Here is a 7114-nt window from a genome sequence, read left to right as displayed (position 1 = left end):
GTCGAGATAAAGGCACACAAACACACAGCAGGCAACACAATGCAACAAACACGTGTTTATCACTGTAAGCGTTCCAGTTTGTTTTTACAAACTCACTGTAACTGTAACATTAATTATAACAGTAACATTTGTAGTTTTCTGTGCTGCAGATTGCAGTGTGGACAGCTTTGTTGACTGTAGCGCGTCTGCAGCAGTGTTGTCATAGTTTATTATTGAGTTTGTTGAGAATTATCAGGGCAGCTGTCTGTCTGTCTGTCTGTCTGTCTGATTCAGCCTCCAACAATTCACTGATGATATCCACCTTCCATCTGGGCTGCTATGGGAAAACAACAGACCACTAACAACTGCAAAATATTAATAATATAATGTTTCAAAGCAGCTTAATAGGATTAAATAGGAAAGTAACATCAACAGCTGTTTATATCCACCTATTTTTATGCAGATTTCAGAATATCACATAAGAAATGCTGCATAAATGCTAAAAATGTACATAAAAACATGCACTATGTATATAAATTACATAAAATATATAGTTTTGTTTTTCATGCACCTGTCAAATTTAAGATTTTGGGCTTTTTGGTTTTTCAGAATCAGAATCAGAATCAGAATGAGCTTTATTGCCAGGTATGTTTGCACATACTAGGAATTTGTTTTTGTGACAGAGCTCCACAGTGCTACAGAATGACAGTGACAAGACGATACATATTATAAAAAGAACAATATACAAGACAGACAATGTGCAAAAATAGCAAAGACATTTGAATGGAAGTAAGTATGTGCTTTAAATAAATAATGGAAAAATGAATAAAGAATGATAGTGTTGTATGTTCCACGATCAAGTGTTCATATGTTTTTCAGACTAGTGGAAAGAAAACATCCAAAAGACAGTTTGAAGTGTTTCTTTTATAGCACTTTATCTATTTGTGTCAATAGATTTCAGTTACAATCCATATTTTTGAAGGCCATTTTCTTAAAATGAGTTTTTTCTCCTACACTGAGCCATAAATCTCCACTTCAGCAGCACTTACACACACCACACTTTACATTTTTATTCCTGTCTATATCTTGAAGGTTTTTACAGACGGATTTGTTCGTATATTATTTGCCTGATTTTATACATTTAATTCCTCAAAAAAAGGGTAAAAAAAATATAACGTTTCCTGTCTGTTCTAAGTTTTTTTCTGAATTATGTCATGATGAAATGAGATCCCACAATTCCCTCTGTAAAAACTTTTGACTCTAATATGTCAAAAAAATTAAACAAGAATTTCCAAACTGACTTCATTCAGTGTTTATATTTTTGTACTAAAAATGTATGCAAATTAGTGCATATTTGATTAAATAATGATCATTTGCATATTTAAACCTAACATTTTAGAAAACTTGTAATACAAAAAATGTTTGCAGTTATCAATGTAATCAATCAACTTGGGAAGTAAAGTCATAACTATTAGTTCATTTTTTACCCTGTTCACCTGCAGTGTCTCGCCTTAAAATAAGATCAAACATCTTATGTTATTTTGCTTATCTATAAATGCATCTTAATTTCAGAATTTTTGTGCTATTTTGAGAAACAAGATAAAAATGCTAAGTAAGATGAACCTTTTGTGTGGTGTTTGTTACTGTGTTTCCTCTGGCACAGTTAATTTGTTATGTAAGAAAAAGCAAGTGTTAGTTTCTGATTTTATTCTCTTGAACAAATTGGATGAAAACAGCTTTATTTGTCAATATTTTATGCTCATAAGTTAAATTTGCAACTTTCGAAACTTCAAAAATGAGGCAAATCCAAACTCTGCTTATAAAGCGGCTGTAGAAGACAACAGCTTCATTATTCATCTCCAGGCAGTTCAGTGTTGATTCAGTTCAGTTTAATAACAGGGTCGATGTTGGAAAATTCATGAATTATGAATGATGATTCGCCTATAAAGCAGCTCCACAGAGGACAATAGTTTCATCATCCAGCGCAGTTTAAGTCAAGTTTTGTTCTCATCTGTCAGTGCAGTGGATCATATTGATATTGAATAATACTGCGCTTTTTTAAACCCTAACTGAGAAAGCCGAAGCGGCCAAGAACACAAACTCCATCAGTGACAGAAGGCTCAGGGAACCAGTTCTCCTCCGTCTTAAATGAATAAAGCTGTGTGATATTGATCAAGGTGTGTCTCACCAGCATCATGTGGAAAGGAAGAGTTGTAGTCTGTTTAGTTGGTTTTAAATATCAAGGCGAAGAAGTAGACGCCAATTATCTGGCCAAAAACATACTTGAGTAAATGTAAAAAAGTATAACTTTAAATTGTACTCAAGTATTAAAAAGTAAAAGTACTTTTTTCTGACAGACATGCAGAAAGAAGTATATAAAGGGAGAGAGCAAAACAAAATGCAATGGCACAGATCAAACACGTATATCTAGTGCAACTCCAACAATTAAAACTAGATAAAAAAAACTTTGATGTTGGCTTTAGAAAGCTGGACCAGAAAGTTTGAAAAGTTTTTAAAAGTTTAAACAGTCTTAAAAAGTTTAAGAAGATTTCTAAGTTTTAAGTTTGAGGGTTTTCAGTCTAAAATAGTTTGGGTTTAAAGTAGATTTAAAAGCTTAATGTTTAGATAGATAGATAGATAGATAGATAGATAGATAGATAGATAGATAGATAGATAGATAGATAGATAGATAGATAGATAGATAGATAGATAGATAGATAGATAGATAGATAGATAGATAGATAGATAGATAGATAGATAGATAGATATCCAGCATGATTAGTTGCTATAGTTGCTAGCAGGTTACTAGCATGCTAACATTTCAGTAAATTGGCTTTCTCAAGCCAACTTAATGAAGCACAGTGGAACACTGAAAAAAATACAGGGAAAGGATTAAAAGGAAAAGCATATTCATATAACAAAAGTGTATGAGACATCCAAAAAAGACACTTCAAAAACTACACACAAGTGAATATGACAGTAACTCATGCAACCCCTGTTAATGAATCAGGATCTTCTTAAAGGGGCCATCAGATGCAAGACTCACTTTTTCATGTTGTTTGAACATTAATGTGTTGGCAGTTTGTGAACACAACCACCCTACAATGATAAAAATCCACCCAGTGTTTTTTTTTTTTTTTAATCTTTAAAAGTAATATCCCCTTTTTAAAATCAGGTCATTCTCAGCTTCTTGTGGGTGTGACGACACACAGACAGAGGCCCCTCCCACGATAGTTGATTGACATGAGCGCCTTACCTTAGCCCCGCCCTCACCGAGCTCAAACAGTCCGACTCTGATCTCCATTGTGTGACTCAGGTGCAGAGGAAGACTCTGATTGAGCGATTGAGGTGTTCTGTTAGATTTAATAATGAACATAGCAGTCCTCATTTACTCCCGACATCTGAGCCGCTGAAGACGCAGAGGATAATGTTACTTGCGTTTTTAAAAATGAAAGCACCGATCCTGATCTACATATGCATCTATGTTCTTGTGAATCCTTCCCGATGCAGCTTCACCCACAGCAGAAGTGAGTAGAAGGGGTTTTTATGTATCTTTGCAAACACCTTTCTCAATATGTGCTTGTTGGCAAGTTTCGCCACTAAAGTAAACATTACGGCTCATAATCCCACATCAGAGAGGGGCGGGGCGAGCAGAGCTCATTTGCATTTAAAGGACCATGCAATAAAATGAGTTGATGTTTTGCAGAGCTTATTTTGACAAGGTGAAAGGTATTTTCACACTACTGTTGAACATTTTTAATAAGACCCTAAAGAATCATATGAACTGTGGAAAATGGGCATCCGATGACCCCTTTAAGTGAAATGATAGGCATAGAAGAATACAAATACTAATATTTTAATCTTGACCATCTTTTCTGAAGGTGTCCTGTCCCCTTGCATTATATGGACAAAAAATCTTAGCTTGAAAATCATAAACACCTGGGGCCACATGAGGGTCCGTAAATGATGAGAGAATTTTCATTTTTGGGTGAACTGTCCCTTTGAAGAGCAAGATGTGATGCAGAGGCATAAAATATGTGACCCTGGACCACAAAACCAGTCATAAGTGTAAATCTGTCGAAATTGAGATTCTTACGTCGTCTGAAAGTTGTGTAAATAAGCTTTCCATTGATATAGTGTTTGTTAAAATAGGACAATGTTTGGCTGAGATACAGTACAACTATTTGAAAACCTGGAATATGTGCAAAAAAATCTAAATATTGAGAAAATCACCTTTAAAGTTGTCCAAATTAAGTTCTTAGCCATGCATATTACTAATAAAAAATTAAGTTTTTATATATTTATGGTAGGAAATTTACAAAATATCTTCATGGAACATGATCTTTTTAATATGCTAATGATTTTTGGCATAAAAGAAAAATGGATAATTTTGACCCATCCAATGTATTGTTGGCTATTTCTACAAATATACCCCAGCGACTTAAGACTGGTTTTGTGCTCCAGGGTCACACATATTCCAGACAGAGAGTCATAGCATTAAAACACAACATTAACGTTTTGAAAGGCCACTTTTTTTGTGTGGTCTATTCAAAGTCACTGTCTCAAAGGATAATTAATCTTTTAATTGTATATTTGGGGCATTTTGAGTTTTTTCTCAGCAGATATTGATAAATAATTATGCAATGTACTTTCAAGATGAAATAAAATTGTAAGGAGTAAAAAGTACAAGTAGTCAGTTTAAATTGTACCTGAGAAGAGCAAAAATCCCCCAAAATAATGCTCATGTACAGTAATCAAGTAAAACGACTCCTCTGGTGAGGGATTGTTTATTCGCTGTTGTCTGTGTCTTTATTAGAGGAGGATCATCTCTTGCAGCATCTGTCTCACACACCACGTTTTTATTAATCACATGGTTCATCAAAACTTGCTTCAAAAGCCAGGGTTTCTGTTCTGCAGCGCTGGAGCTCATACTGTAGTGTTATAAATGATGGTTAAAGGTCAGAGTTTAGAGTTAAAGTTCATCAATCAATCTTTTAGTCCTCTTTTCCTCTGTAGGGTCATGAGTGAGCATCTGGGTGAAAGACGGAAAAACACACTCATACATTTACTTCACCTCCGCTGCATGTCTTTGAATGATTTACCACTTCCTGTTGTCTATTGTTCTTCTATCTGATGAAGGCCTGTTTGGGCTGATACACATTTCTTAATGTGCCCTGCAAATAAAGGCTTTTAAATACTAAAATCAATGCAAGTACCTGAATATTGAATTTTGTCTTTTTATGTGATAAGATGCACATAGTTCTCACGCACCTGTCAACACTGCACTAGACTAGATTTTTAGTCTTTTTTTTAGCAAAAATATCTAAAAAATCTTAAATCAAGAAGGATTTTCTAGACAAATAAAAATTATATTCTTGTTTTTGGAAAAAACAAGTCAAAATTAAGTGTGTTTTTGCTTGAAAGAAGCAAAATAATCTGCCAATGGAGTAAGAAAAAAAACTAACAGAAAATATTATTTTTCTTACCCCATTGGCAGATTATTTAGCTTGTTTCAAGCAAAAACACCTAATTTTGACTAGTTTATTCTGAAAATAAGAATAATTTCTACTCAAATCTTTCTTGATCTAAGAATCTTTACGTATCTTTCCTGGAAACAAGACAAAAAATCTAAGAAATGCACTTTTTGCAGTGAAGTTTGAGATTTGTGGCTTTTTGGTTTTTCATAAAGTGTTTTTTCAGACTAGTGGAAAGAAACCATCCAAAAGACACTGTTAAGTGTTTCTTTTTCTATTTGTTATTTATTTGCACTTTATCTATTTGTGTCAATAGATTTAAATTACAACACATATTTTTAAAGGCTGTTTCTCAAAATGAGTTTTTTCTCCTACACTGAGTCATAAATCTCCACTTCAGTAGCACTTACACACACCACACTTTACATTTTCATTCCTGCCTATATCCTGAAGGTTTTTACAGAGGGATTTGTTTATATATAATTTGCTTGATTATATACAACATTTTATTCCCCCCAAAAATGTAAAAAAATATATTGTTTTCTGTCTGCTTAAATATTTTCTAAACTGTGGAGTGGCAAAATCCCTTCTGTAAAAACATTTGACTCTAATTTGTCAAAGAATTTTTAAACGGACTTCATCCAGTGTTTAGATTTTCATTAAATAATGTCTCGTTTGCATATTAAAACATTTTAGAAAACTTGTTCGCAATTATCAAAGTAATCAATCAACTGGGTAAGAAAGTTGATAACTATTAGTCATTTTTTTAAACCCTATTCAACTGCAGTGTCTCACAAACATTCTCTTTAAAAATACGCATTAGCTATTTGTAATGTCTGTTAGCACAAAACCCTGACATGTGCCAAGAAAACAGGAAATGACATCACAGAGGGCACACCCCAGACACTCAAGACAAGATCAAGATGACAAGATCAGTTCGGTTCTTAAAAACAATTTATACCATGGCAGGGTTAGTTTTAGATTCATTTGCACTGAGGCTAGGTTTTAGTTGCCATTCATTACACTGCACAGCTACTCTTGTTCTGAGTCAGAGATTTTAAACTCCAGCTGGACCAATCAGCTGTGAGCAACTGCAACATCTTCGACACAGTTAAGCCACTCCCCCGGTGTTTAACATATTTCACAGCATGTGATTGGCCCGTCTCACAAATTCGCTGGTTTTTCAGCATTTTTGTGTATTTGAACCCTTTCCAACAATGACTGTATGATTTTGAGATCCATCTTTTCACACTGAGGACAACTGAGGGACTCATGTGCAACTATTACAGAAGATCAAACACTCACTGATGCTCCAGAAGGAAAAACATGCATTAAGAGCCGGGGGTGAAAACTTTTGACAGGGTTTCTACAGATATGAACAAGTAAAATTTAAGACTTTTTAAGACCTTTTTAATACCACCTTATATGAAATTGAAGACCTAACCCTGTAATGGAAATACACATAGTATATGTATGTAATGTAAAACTACATTTCAAAACTAAAATGTCATTATTGATATTTATTACTACAATATACAGTGAACTCTTCATATCAGCAGACAATGTTCAACACAAAAATATTTTAATAAGCAATATTTTCATCAGTGTTTAACTTTTACATACTTAAATCAGCATATGTTTTATTTACCTTTATAAAGGCC

This window comes from Garra rufa, chromosome 16 (genome assembly GCF_049309525.1).
Source record: "Garra rufa chromosome 16, GarRuf1.0, whole genome shotgun sequence".
Classification (NCBI taxonomy): Eukaryota; Metazoa; Chordata; class Actinopteri; order Cypriniformes; family Cyprinidae; genus Garra; species Garra rufa.
This window is presented reverse-complemented; position numbering follows the sequence as displayed.